Raw genomic sequence first — 15,196 nt, forward strand, 5'->3', positions numbered from 1 at the left:
TAATTCTTTCATTTGTAAAATGGAGGTAATAGTTACACTTGAGGTGAATTTGAGAATTAAATGAGACGTGGATGTAAAATCAGCTGTCACTGACTAGTTCCTCCATACATGTCACTTGCTTTCTAATGCTGCTCTACTATCTCGAGAATTAAAACACTAGTTCTTCAACTTTTAAAAATTTGTATGGAAGTGTAGTTGATTTACAATGCTGTGTTAGTTTCAGATGTACAGCAAAGTGAATCAGTCATATACATATATGACTGATGTATATATATGTGTATATATATATATCTCCATTCTTTTTCACATTCTTTCCCCATATAGGTTATTACAGAATATTGAGTAGAATTCCCTGTGCTATAACAGTAGGTACTTGTTAGTTATCTATTTTATATATAGTAGTGTGTTAATATGTTAATTCCAATCTTCTAATTTATCACTTCCCGTCATATTCTCCCTTTGGTAGCCATAAGTATGATTTCCAGATCTGTGACTCTGTTTCTGTTTTGTAAATAAGTTCATTTGTATCATTTTAAAATTAGGGTTTACATATAAGTGATATCATGTGGCATTTGTCTTTCTCTGCCTGACTTACTTCTCTTAGTATAATAATCTCTAGTCCACCCATGTTGCTACAAACGGCCTTGTTTCATTCTTCTTCATGGTTGAGTAGTATTCCATTGTATATATGTGCCAAATCTTTTTTATCTGTTCTTCTGTGGATGGACGTTTAGGTAAATTTCACATCTTGGCTATTGTAAATAGTGCTACAATGAATATTGGCATATATGCATCTTTTCAAGTTATGGTTTTCTCTGGATATATGCCCAGGAATGGGATTGATGGATCACACGATAGGTCTACTTTTCATTTTTTAAGAAACCTCTATACCGTTCTCCATAGTGTCTGTACCAATTTACATTCCCACCAATAGCGTGGGAGGGTACCCTTTTCTCCACACCCTCTCCAGCATTATTTGTAGATTTTTTGATGATGGCAGGGCTTCCCTGATGGCTCAGATGGTAAAGAATCTGCCTGCAATGCAGGAGACTTGGGTTCAATCTCTGGGTCGGGAAGATCCCCTGGAGGAGGGCATGGCAACCCACTCCAGTATTCTCACCTCAAAAATCCCATGGACAGAGGAGTCTGGAGGGCTACAGTCCATGGGGTCTCAAAGAGACATGACTGAGTGACTAAGAACATTCTGACCAGTGTAAGATAATACATCATTGTAGTCTTGATTTGTATTTCTCTAGTAATTAGTGATATTGAGCGTCTTTTTAGGTACTTTTTGGTCATTTGTATATCTTTTTGGAGAAAAGTCTATTTAGATCTTCTGCCCATTTTTCAATTAGTTTTTTTTTTTTATATATATGGCATTGCATGAGCTGTTAGTATATTCTGGAGATTTACCCTTTGTTGGTTGCTTTATTTGCAAATATTTTCTCCCATTCTGAGGGTTGTCTTTCCATTTTGTTTATGATTTCCTTTGCTGTGCAAAAGCCTTTAAGTTTAATTATGTTCCATTTGTTTATTTTTGTTTTTATTTTTACTAAGATACTAATAATTTTAAAGTATTATAAAGTGTTACATTATTTTCTAATTTGTGCATGCTAAGTCGTTTCAGTCATGGCCAACGATTTGCAACCCCATGGACTGTAGCCCACCAGGCTCCTCTGTCCATGGGATTCTCCAGGCAAGAACGCTGGGTTGCTGTGCCCTCCTCCAGGGGATCTTCTGGAATCAGGGATCAAACCCATATCTCTTACGTCTTCTACATCGGCAGGCAGGTTCTTTACCACTGAGCCACCTGGGAAGCCCATTTTCCTAATTTACATACAACTAACGAAAGATGTTTCTTTCTTTTCATTTATGGGATTTCCCTACGATTAAAATTAGACTCTGCATGTGTGTATATATTTTACTTGGGTTTTTTTTTTTTAATGTTTTTTTGGACTTGTAAGAAAATGCAGTGACTGTAAGCATTTTTGGAATGAAGGGATGAGGGCTTCTTATTAGATTTCTGGGATTTTACTGAATTGGTCCTCTTGCCAGTGGAGGTCTTGTAGATTCACCCTTCACGACAGTTAGCAACACAAATAGTAAGAAAAGAGAGTAGTTAAAAGAGGAGAGAATAAGACAGTGGCTAAATTTAGGGTTGGATATTAAAAAAGGCAAGCCTTGCAGTCACTGCAGCAGGCAGCAAATGGGAGTGAGGGCTTTGGCTGGGCTAGGGAGTCAAGGCTCAGATGGGCTTGGCAGTAAGTCAGGAAGGGGGAACCTGAATACCTGCAGCCCAATGCCAGAGAAAATTGTCAATATGTATGTTCACTACAAGGCAGGTTAGAGTAGAGACAAATGAAGAAAGAGGTCTGGACAATCTCATAAATCCACAATAGGATCAAGTCAGAAAGTCAAAACACAAAGGACAAAGTCATTTATTTTACATGCAAAGAAACCATTAATTGTAAATTCTCTTGTATTTTCTTTAAGAGAAATGTTCTAGCTTGAAAAAATTTATAGCTCTCTCCTGAGCAGCAGAGTTGAATTTTTTACTCTTTTCCAAGTAAAATTCTGTTGGAACTCTAATACCAATGATTAAAGTTAAAAGATATTTAAGCGTTCTAATTGAAAGTCATCTATTCACCCAGAGGCCAAGCACAATACTGGCGGGCAGAATATTTGATTCCCCTCCCAGCCCCACCAATGTATTCTGCTTCATAATAGTGCAGATGAAGCGATGTGTCTTGCAGCAAAAAAAAAAAAAAAAAAAAAAGATTCTGTTTCCACGGTAACGTAACTCTGGGCCGCATTTCTTCAGTGGTGAAGGACAACTGCTCTGTCTACTGTATGCGGGTTTGAAGGGATGATTAGGAGCTGAGAAGGCACTGAGCCAAGACTGGTGAAGGTAATTTCCCTCCTGGATATCTGTCACAAAAGCACCAGAATCCTATGAAATAAATACAACTATTGTGTGCTTCTTTTTTTTTAAAAATTCTGCATCCCAGGACTTTCTACATTGGCTTCCCCTCAGAATAACTGCCATGCAAAAGGAGGAAGAAAATGCACTTTTAAAAATGCACTTACTTATCTCCTTTAAGAACAACTCTCAGGATTACTGAACACATTTTATGTCCTGGCATCACTATCCTGTGGGCCACATTGCTCCCTTCACTAATGTAAACATATTCATGTTCTTCTTCTTGGCCCACCTCTTCTTTACCTCCAGACTCTCATGTGTATCCCTAAGATGTACCAAACCAAGTGATAGGGTTCTATATTATTCTGACCCCACTTCTAGATGAACTTCCTTTGCAGGTAGGTAATCTGGGGTGGGTGAAAAAAATGATGCCCAAGAAGCCTGTCAGAGGCCTTGTTTAGGAAAATGGCATAAAAGGAAATAAAGCAGTTATGGTCTTTATTTGGGGGCTTCTCTGGTGACTCAGAGGTTAAAGCGTCTGCCTGCAATATGCGAGACTTGGGTTCAATCCCTGGGTTGGGAAGATCCCTTGGAGAAGGAAATGGCAACCCACTCCAGTATTCTTGCCTGGAGAATCCCATGGACAGAGGAGCCTGGTGGGCTACAGTCCATGGGGTCACAAGGAGTCGGACACGACTGAGTGACTAGTTCATCCTAATTTGATAGCCATTTGATGAGTGACTGTGATGGTGCATGCCCAGTCATGTCTGACTCTTTGTGACCCCATGGACTGTAGCCCACAAAGCTTCTCTGTCCGTGGAATTTTCCAGGCAAGAATACTGGAGTGCGTTGCCATTTCCTCCTCCAGGGGATCTTCCCGACTCAGGAATGGAACCAGGGTCTCTTGCATCTCCTGCTCTTTGGCAGGTGGATTCTTTATCACTGTGCTACCTGGGAAAGCTGAATAGTGACTAGCATGCCCTAAGTACTTTGGTAGGCTTGCAGAGAAAAAGAATCAACACTTCCCTCAAGGGACTTATGAAGGTCAGTAAAGGAGAGAGAAGAGAAAACTCCATTTAGCATGCTATGGGAAAAGTATGACAGTAGCTATAAATACAGAGGGTGAGCCATTCTGCTCTTGAGAAACTTTGAGCTCTTTCCATAAGAGTCTGCCCTTGAAGTAGGAGCTATGAGTGAGTACAAAAGCACAGAGATGCAGGGAGGAAGCAAGTTCTGCTCAGAAACTGCAAGTGATCTCATATGGCTGGCTGGTGCCACACCTGGGAGGAGGATTCAGAAGAGACTGTATAGGTAGGCAGGGGCCAGACCATGGAAGACTCTGTGCATCATTAAGAAGTTGGAACTTTAACCTGAAGGTGATGGAGAAGCACTGATGGATTTTAGGCAGCAGATTAACATGAAGAGACTGTATTTTAGAAAGTTTACTGTGAATGAGATGGATGAAGCTGGAGCCCATTATACAGAGTGAAGTAAGCCAGAAAGATAAAGAACATTACAGCATACTAACAGATATATATGGAATTTAGAAAGGTGATAACGATAACCCTATATGCAAAACAGAAAAAGAGACACAGAAATACAGAACAGACTTTTGAACTTTGTGGGAGAATGTGAGGGTGGGATATTTCAAAAGAACAGCATGTATACTATCTATGGTGAAACAGATCACCAGCCCAGGTGGGATGCATGAGACAAGTGCTCCGGCCTGGTGCACTGGGAAGACCCAGAGGAATCGGGTGGAGAGGGAGGTGGGAGGGGGGATCGGGATTGGGAATACATGTAAATCCATGGCTGATTCATATCAATGTATGACAAAACCCACTGGAAAAAAAAATAATAATAATAAAAATAAATTAAAAAAAAAAAAAAAGAAAGTTTACTGTGGGAGTTAGTCATCTGAACAATGGAATTTGGGGGAGGAGTTAGGGAGATTGGAAAAGAGAAACCAATTGAAAGGCTTCTATAACTATACAAGAAATAAGTAATAAGGGCTAAAGTAGAATGTTATAGCGGTTGAGAGAGCGCTCTCAAATCAACTGCCTGGTATCAGATTCTGGGTTTACCATTTACTCATGTGACATTTGGGAAAATTACCTGATTTCTCTGTTTCTAAATTTCCTCATCTGTAGCAGGAAATAATCATAATGATAGGGTTGTTTAATGATTAAATGAGTTAAAATATGTAATGTGTCTATATTGGCATGTGCAAATGTTCATTAGATGCTAGTTATAACATGAGAGCAAAATCAGGGAGGATGAAGAAGAGAGAACAAAAAAGGACATTGAACATGTAAGAGATGAAGAGGATAGCTCCAGACATATCTCAGGAATCCGGTTTCAGTAAACATGTGCATAGACAATGATGAGAAGATAGTGTTTTTATGGGAAGACAACAAGTTTAATTTTAGAAGTATTGAGTTTGAGTCACCCATAGTATATTAAAGTGAGGAGTCCTTTATGGAGTTGCAATGTGAGTCTGGGATTCAGGAAATAGAAGATCTAAGAAAGAGATTAGGGCTTCCCTGGTAGCTCGGCCAGTAATCTTCCTGCAATGCAGGAAACCCCTGTTTGATTCCTGTGTCGGGCAGATCCCCTGGAGAAGGGATAGGCTATCCACTCCAGTATTCTTGGGCTTCCCTTGTGGCTCAGTTGGCAAAGAATCTGCCTGCAATGTGGGAGACCTGGGTTCAATCCCTGGTTTGGGAAGATCTCCTGGAGGAGGGCATGGCAACCCACTCCAGTATTCTCGCCTGGAGAATCCATGGACAGAGGAGCCTGGCAGGCTACAGTCCATGGGGTTGCAAGGAGTCGGACACTACTGAAGCAACTTAGCACGCACACATCTTATTTAAGCTGGTAAGGTTTTGTTCTTTAATTTTATGTTTAGATAAGAGGATGGGTGTTCTCTAAACTCATTGCGATAATCACTTCATGATGTATGTAAATGAAATCATTATGCAATACACCTTAAACTTATACAGTGCAATATATCAATTATATCTCAATGAAACTGGAAGGAAAAAATCTCAAGCATAAACTGTGATCTAAGATCTATCCCAAAAGGCAGTTCTGTAGTCCCAAGTAAAACTTGATTGTCAGGACAGAGCATTCAGAATACAGAGACGTGAGTGGGACCTCTCTGAGGATGGAACGTAGGTATGACCCCCTTCCAGAAAAGAAGTTCTGAGATCTGAGTAAGATAATACAAGCCTCTGACTGTCACTTCCTGAGTGAGTAAATATGCCATCACCAGATGAAAAAGCTTTCCTGGCAGCTTGCAGCAGACTGACTAGGAGAGTTCCCCATGGTCTGCTGTCTTCCCTGGATGGGAGCCCGGCCACTGGGACTAAACAAGGCAGCAGCTCAGCCAGCCCAAATGCCAGGTGTATACATTTTATTCCTTTTATTCTGAGCCTCCTCTGTTCTCCAGGGGAAGGCAAAATGAGGAGGGAGGTGAGAAGGAAGAGGTTGGAGAGTAAATGCTGCTTACAGAAGCCACTATCCTTTGCCTTTGGTCTCGTTTAGTTCCTGCCTCGCCTGGGGATAACACTGACTACTAAGAGATGCTCCAGGGACCCTGGTTAGGGTTATGAAATTCAAACCCAAGTGCCAGGTGGAATGTGCAGCCACAGGATTCAAACAAGCATGTCCCTTGAGTATCAATTTTATAAAGATATTTGAAGAAAAAAAAAAAAAAACATTATTTTCATGTGCAAGAATAGCATGGAAAATTTACTTGAATTCTTAAGATAAAATGAGATTTCAAATTATTTCATGCCTGTGGCTGTGGCTTCAGATCAGAACTCCACATTCCCTGGGGCTCATCAAATTTCTCTTCTGATGTTAGGAATTATTCGGTTAAAAATTTTCAGAAGTGCTACCGTATGATAAATTCAGAAAAATGTGTTCATTGGATCTGACAATTCTGAGGTCTCTGGTGACGTGGTAACAGCAATTTTAGAGAGGTGGTTTTAGGAGGGAACAGGGTGAGACCAATAAGGGGTTGGTAGACCATAAAAGGGAAAAAAGAGAAAGGAAGGGAGCCAGAGCAGACTGTGGGGTCCTGTCCCATGACCACAGTTGCGACCAGTGCCATGGAGGACAATGTCATAATTGTGCTGGGGTCTTTCAAAGGAAAGGCTATTCCATCACTGACAGTGTAACAGATGGGCAGGATAAACTGGGGAGCAATAGTAGGCAGTAGAGATGGACAGTATGTAATATGTAATAAGACATATATTAGGAAGAGCTAGGGCTCCCTTATAACTGTGTCTAGAATTAGTGATGCCATTTGGAGAAATTCAGGCTCTTAGCTTTTTCATCTGAACAGTGAGATGGTTGGATTGGAATGAGGCTTCCCTGGTGACTCAGATGGTAAAGAATCTGCCTGGAATGCAGGAGACCTGGTTTTGATCTCTGGGTTGGGAAGACTTCATGAAGGGAATGGTAACCCACTTCAGTATTCTTGCCTGGAGAATTCCAGGGACAGAGGAGACTGGTGGGCTACAGTCCATGGGATCGCAGAGTTGGATAAGACTGAACGACTACACTTTCTTTTCAAGTATTAGTCTAGCACTAACACTCAAGGATAAAGCTATTTATTTTGATAATAACTCAAGGTCTCTTCTTGAACCTTTTTGACTTCCTGGATACCTTAACTCCACATTGGGGTTTTTATAACAATTCACACATTAAGGAAACACTGGTTCTCTGAGCGTTGAAAGTTAAAACGTTTCCACTGAGTAGGTTGGGAAAAGGTACAATAACTTTTCCCTCCTCAGGATTGATAATGCTAAGGACCGCATTCTTAGACCAACCCATGTCTCCCCATTTATCCACCTTGTTAAATACCTCTCTTGAGAATGCTTGCCTCTGCTACTTGCTCTTCACCACCTACCTATGGAATAATGTGTGTGTAAAATGAGATCATGAGGTATAGGAGAAGTCACTGGGAAAGGTTTCTATTTCCCCCAAATGAAAAAAGCCAGAGCGGGAGGTGGTTTTGCTCTTATTACCTGCAGGAAGCGCGCTTAGCAGTAGAGTAACCATCTTGAGGCCATGAAGCCAAACACCACAAGTTAAGTGGGAAGGAAAAAGTTGGAAGTAGCCAGCAAGTGCTGTCTCTGTTCTAGACTATTGAGTTATGGATTTCTTGTTATGTGAGGAGAAAAAGTCCTCTTGGTGAAGGTTCTATTCCAGGCAGGCAAGGGCAGTCCTCACTGATCAAGCGCCTTGCCCCAGCACGGAGGGTGGCAGGATGGAGCCAGCGTCAGGGCACGGATCTGGCTCCCTCCAAAGGCTATGTTCTTGCCAGGCTCTTGTACCCCTCAAGTGTGGCACCCCTGCTGACAGCTTCTCCTTCTGGCTTCCTCACAGTTGGGAGAGTGTTCAGGGGCTCACAGCGCTCTTACACTCACAGGGTGTTGGACTTCTGTGTGTATTCTGTACAATATCTGACTTTCCACAACTCCTTTCAAGTCTAACGGCACAACTCAGCCACTGACCCCCCCGGGAGCCAGCTCCACATTGTAGAACTTCACTTTCTCCTCAGAGAACAGAACTATAGAACTTGTTACTAAGCCCTCCCGGTTTTCTTTTTATTATGAGAAATAAGTCCTGGTAGACCTGGGGCCCAACCCTGACCTCACTCAGGGGACCGGAGGTCCAACTTTTGCATTATATCCTGGTGACTGCCTCCTGCTGATTTTTCCTTTCCTCTGTGGATTTGTGTGTATTTGACCTTGAATGCCGCCCCCTCACCTTTTTTTCTGTCCTGTTTTCTGAAGCTGACAGCTTTCTTGTCACTGACAGTATTTGGAATAAAACGCCCTGACCTTTTGCTGCTGTGTCTGGGTCTCCGTCCACCTGCTGGCCTCACATATCCCACTGAGCAGGGGTGAAGCTCCCACACCTGCCCTCACTGGTCAGGATGAACAAGGCCAGGCCTTTCTATGTTCTGAGTAACACACACACACACACACACACACACACACACACATGTGCGATATAATAGTAACAGAACAGTGATTCAGGCATCACTGATGTGGCATCTCCCACACAGCATCATTGTCAATGGCTAATCTCTTTTCACAGAATCACGGCTAAGGGCACAGATTCCTGCTTCAGGGACACACAAGAGACACCGCTTTAGGAGAACAAAGGACTGCCACAGAGTAACGGGGCTTCACCCACTCCATCTTCAAAGAACAAAAAGCTCTATACTATCTTTGTCTCCAAGGATAAACTCACCCTGAGGAAAAAGCATCTGAGAAACTGTAATTCTTATACCACACGCTTCTGTCAGCTCTGGTTCTCTTTACCGTGTGTGTGAAGTAAGCAGAGAAAGTAACCTAAAACATGTTCATAACTCAGTCTTTTAAAAATACTTTAAAACATTACAACATTGTTGAAAATTTGTAGAGGAGGACACAACCCTGTTTTGGTTCTCTGTCACTATGTAACAAACCACCCTAAAATTTAGTGCCTTAAGAGGGGTCACCATTTGATCTTCTCTCCTGATTCTGTGGGTTGGCAGGTATCAGCTCAGTGGTTCTGCTTTACTTGAGGTTTGCTGGATCTGCAGTCATTCAGAGACTTAACTGGCTGGATGGTCTGAGGTGGCTCATTCCCAAGTCTGGGTACCTTGGCAGGGAGGCTGGGACAGTGGGACCACTTTCTCACTAGATGGTCTCAGGTCTAATCTTTCTCCATGTGATATGCCACTAGGGTAGTTGAATTTCTTAAATGGCAGGCTCCCTAAATCAACAAAATGTAGAAATGTCCAGCTTTCTTAAGGCTATGCCAGCCTTAAGACTTTGGCACAGGGTCTCTTCCTATGCATTGTATTAGCTGATGACTCTCAGGGCCATCTAAAGTCATTATGGGACCAGACTGCATGGCAGTGTGAATTCCAGAAGGCACAGTTCCTTGAGGACCACCTACTGCAATTGCTGTTCACTTTATCAAATGTGGAAATGATACTTGCTATGTCAAATCATCCTCCACAGGAGGAAACATGTTGCCATAGTATCAATAGATAGATAAATTAGCACACATATTGGGAACACCTGGAAACCACACACGCCCATGAATCTGTGTTTGAAAAACATGATCTGGATCTCTAAAAAGTCCACATTTTGTATATAAGAAATCAAGCTTTGTGAATGGGTGGGTATGTTTACTATTCTCAGGATCATAACAAGTTAGTAACATGCATTGGCTACTGATGAAGGTTGGGCACTGGTTATCATTATATACATTATTTTATTTAATCTTCATAAATTCTCTATGGGGTAGGTATTATTGCCTCAAATTTAGTTCAATAGGGTTTTGCAACTTGCCTACAAGTCCACATCTAGCAACCGCTGAGCCTAGATATAAACTAAATCAACCTGAGATAGCAGCCTGTGTGTTCTTCAACTCTGCACTATCACTTTACTTGTTTGGTCCTTGCTCACTATTCATTTGTTACAAAATGATCTTTAAGTGGAAACAAGAGTCACTTCTCACACTCCCATCCCTAAAAATTTCAAACCCATTTCCTATCTAGGCAGCCTGCCTAAGACAAGATTTTAAAATCCAGTTTCTATCTTGGCACCATAGTCCAGACAATTTCCCAGAGTTCTCAGATCTACAAACATGTGCTTTGCTGTGCTTAAACTTGAACCTCATCCAAATCCCAAGTTTTTTTTTTTTTTTTATTGAGTAAAGCTCTCCTGGCTTATCTATGTACCAGGAAAGTTTCCCCTTTGGCACTAGAACTGTGAATCACAAACTCTTTTCGTGCCATCTAAGGACAAAGAAATGGAACAGCTGTGCTTTTCATTTTGTGGCAACATGATTTGGATATCTCACCCCAAATCAGTTTACTTTTTGGAATGCAAAATGAAAGATTTAGTGATGGAAAGTGCCAGTGAACTCCACTGATAGGGCTACTTGTACTCCTTGTCACTGTGCTCCAGTCACCTTGAACTGCTGTCCTTTGTAAGACCTTCCCATACTCTTCCCCCCTGAGGCCTCTGTGCTTTGTCATTTGAGAAGTCTTTTGCTCAAATCTCCATCTTTGTAAATTGAAGTCCTCCCTTAAAAGCCACCTTCCAAATCAAGTTTTTCTTTATTATCTGAGCTGAATCAGTTAATCTCTTCTCTGTATCTGTATGAGTTAGCTATTGTTGCAGGAAATCACCCGCCTTCCCCAACCCAAGAAAATTTTAAAGGCTTAAAACAACACTATTTATCTGCTCATGATTCTCCAGGTTGATGATATGAGTAGAGCTCAGCTGGGATGGCCTGTCTCCTTGTGGTGTTAATGGGATTTATTGATAGGTTTGCAGTCTGTAGCATGAAGTCAGCTGGCCAAGGAGGGCCTGAGTCGTATGTTCAAGGCCTTGACTGTGTTGACTGGCATGACTGGGTTGTTTGAAACTTCTCTCTCCCTGAACAGACAGTGACTGTCACAAGGCCATTATAGAATATCACTTTGCCACATTTTATTGGTCAAAGAAAGTCATGAAGCCAGGCCAGATATAAAGGGTAGGGAAATTAAAATTATGCCTCAACTCTTTCTTTTCAACTATGGTCTTACTGGTTTACTTTTTATTTTCATAAATTTTCTATAATCTTCCTCAGTATTACAATGTATCATTAGTAAACTTGAAATTGTGAACAACCTCAATTGGGTTTTCTCTGCAAACCATTATATTTTAAGCATTGTGAATTAATTTTATGTTTTTTAGGAAAGTTGCAAAAATAGTACCAGTCGTTTTCAAATATCCCTCACTCATATTCCCCAATATTCCATTGACATAGTACAATTTTCAATAAAAGGAAATGACATTTGCTTTAATACTATTAACTAAGAACTTTACTTGGAACTTTGACACTAGTGGTATTTCACCATTCTAGTCTATATAGGCTCCCACTTGCATTTATTTGTTACTCCTCGTTAGTCTTCTGCCAGTCTTTAAGAGTTCCTCCTCAGTCTTACAATGTCTTTAATGACCTTGGCATTTTTCGAACCATATTCAACAGTTATTTTCAGTGTCTTTCTTTGAATTTGCTACTGTCTAACATTTTCTACTGATTGGAAGTGATTGCACATCTTTTGGGACAAAAGGACCACAGATATGACGTTGTGCCCTATGTCACAGGTTCATGATATGAATGTGTGTTATTTCCTGGGACTGTTGACCTTGATCACTCACTTGGTTAAGATACTCTTTGCCTGGTTTCTCACTGAAAAGTTACCATCTTTCCCTTTGAAGTTAATACTTATGTTGGAGACACTTTGAAACTATGAAAATATATTTCTCCTCAAACTTCCACTTGTTAAATCTGGCATCACCCAGTGGAGTCTTCTATGATAATTATGACGATGACTTTAGTTTTTACCTAATGGAGATTTAAAAGTTTCCTCTTTCCTTTATATTTATTTGCTGAAATTTAAGTAAGGAAGAGCTTTCCTTTCTCATTTATTCATATCAGTATGGACTCTGTTTTATTCTATGCTGAAAATCTAATACTATCATTATATATTTGGCTGCTCAAATATATAAACCATAATACTTTTAATTGTGAAAATACTTTCCTCCTAACACAGAGGCACCTCATAAGCTCAGAGAAAATTCTACTAAATGTAAGAGATTAAAATTCAGGTTATATATCTCTCTATATTAAAATATGTAAATATTTGAGATTAAATATTTTCAAAGTTCTTGTCTTCTTGCTTCCATTTTCTTTTCTCTCTTTTTGCGAAGTAAAACTCATCAAACAAGTTGTTTCTATTTGTGATTTTTAAATATTTTTCTAGATGTTGTAAAATCTGGTACAGGGTATATAACTTATATCTGACTAAATAGAAGTTCTACCAAAAGCTTATTTTCATAATTCAATTCTTCCAAAATACAATTATAAAGTTTCACAATTAAATCTGTACACAATATGATCTCTCATTGTTTAATTATCTTTCAGTTAATTCCTTGTATCCATAGGGATAAATTTTGTTTTCAGTAATTGCAATTGTAAAGACTAACAAACTGAAGTTACTTTTTCCATCTGTTTGTTGAATATCTTAATTAGAGACTTCTAACTGATCTTGAACAAAATGCAATTTCTAAAAGCTAGTTAGTGACCAACACCAAAAAAAGTGTGCATATTCTGTGAATATTATATATAGTTCACTTCAATTTTATATATGTAAAACTGCATGTGAACTTTGACTACAGTTACCATTTCAATTAATAGAGTATCACAGGTATATTACATATGCACCACAATATTTCTGTTCCATAGATTTCTTCCTTTAGTAAAAAGCATTATTTTACTGTGATGCTCCACTAAAATATGTATTCATATGATAATTTACATTAACACATTGCATTTTCTGAATTAAAGTTCACAGTAGCATTTACAATATGGTCAGAAAATTCACCTTTGACGCAAATGGCCTCCACTTCCTACACATATTTCATTTGCGTCTAATCTTTCATTCTCTGCGTATCCCTCTAAACCCATTGACTGTCATTCTAGGGGCTTCGTGCCTCCCACTAGTCCTGGCGTAGGGCATAAGCCACCCAGTAGGGGTCATGACGCAACTTGCTGCTCTATGCAGTGGCCGCAGGACTTGTAGCAAGTACATCGCCCACCCCCACCAGAACAGGAAGCAGTTAGCTCTTGTTAGCTGTTCATGTCCAAAAGTCTTCATTTTATCAGTCAATTCCCTGTGTGCTGTACTTCAAAGGAAGGTATAAGTATCCTTGAGACTAGAAAAGGTTGGGAAAGAGAGACGGGCTCTCTTTCAGAGTTTACCACATGAGAACTCTTTCAAATGCACCTGACTGTTAACATTCTGCCAAGAGAAGCCATGTCAGAGATTAAAGTGTGATGAAGAGGTCTTACCAAATCTCTGTGGTGCAACTATAAATAACGATCATCCTTGAAAAATGAGGAAGTCCAGGACAAATGCTGAACTGGACTGGATGCTTGAACAGGCTAAAAGCACGATATTCTAAACAAATCAGAATACAAGACTCTTTACACCCGGAATTATTTTTGATTCCAGTAAATACAACCAACCCCTACATTTTGTTTGTGCTTTTCCCACATTTCTCTTGAATCTGACACCTATTTTCTATTCTCAGTGTATCCACCTTAGCCCAGCTGCTTCTTACCACATGGCTAATTATCTATGACTTGTTTACTGGTCTAGGACTCATTTTCCCTTTCTATCCATTCTTTTCATACCTGCCATAGTTTCTTTTCTCCAGAAACTTTTGTGGTCTCATCACATCCTTGCTGAAAAATCTTTTAATGGCTCCTCATTACCTGCAGAGTAAATTCCAAAATTTGATTCTAAGTACAGCTGGTCCCTGTTCTACACTTAACAGATTCATTTCTCACTCCTCCCGTATGGGAATCCTTCACTCACTCCAGCTCAGCTTGGTCACTCACCATTTCCTAAACACACTTGGCACTTGCTGTCCATGGTTTTGTTCATGCTATTATTTCCACTTAGTCTTCTCAACATGGACCTCACTTGCTGAAATCTGACCTAATACTTTAAGCCCAAGCAACATTTTCAAGAATTCTCTAATTCCCCATATAAATGTATTTTCTTTATGGCCTGAAGTTCTGCAGTATATAATGGGGACATTTAATCACAAGAAATGATAATTAAAACCTGTCTGTGGGAGAATATTTTTAAGTGGGCTGGTCTTTTGACATGTAAAACTACAAATGGCCCTGGTTGTTCCACCTTTGTATAAGATCAGTCTTTCTTGTTAAATTTTGGATCTTCCTTAAATATGAAACAAAATCAATTTCATGACATTTTTCCATTGTGTGTGTGCATGCTAAGTCGCTTCAGTTGTGTCTGACTCTTTGAGACCCTATGGACTGTAGCCCTCCAGACTCCTCTGTCCATGGGATTCTCCAGGCAAGAATATTGGAGTGGGTTGCCATTTCCTCCTCTGGGGGATTTTCTGGACTCAGGGATCAAACCTGCATCTCCTGCAGCTCTGGCATTGCAGGCAGATTCTTTTACCGCTGAGCTACCTGGGAAGCCCCATTAACAAAGACATAATGAGGGGGAATAAAATATAAGGTGTGAGTGTGTGTGTGTCTCAAAGGAAGGATGCATATCAAACTGATAATAATGGTTATTTAAGGGGATGCTTGTTGCGTTGGTGGGTTGAATTACACTGTATACTCCCAAATTGTTTTAATATTTTGTAATGAGCATATATTAAATATTTTGTG

The 15,196-nt window shown here is 40.2% G+C and overlaps 1 protein-coding gene across 1 annotated transcript in view; it reads right to left on the reverse strand.

Moving 5' to 3' along the window:
- The window catches only part of ARHGEF38 (Rho guanine nucleotide exchange factor 38), a 141,170-nt gene that overhangs the window by 54,117 nt on the left and 71,857 nt on the right, over window positions 1-15,196 (reverse strand). The gene's annotated exons all lie outside the window — the stretch shown is intronic.

Source organism: Dama dama, chromosome 17, assembly GCF_033118175.1.
Source record: "Dama dama isolate Ldn47 chromosome 17, ASM3311817v1, whole genome shotgun sequence".
Taxonomy (NCBI): Eukaryota; Metazoa; Chordata; class Mammalia; order Artiodactyla; family Cervidae; genus Dama; species Dama dama.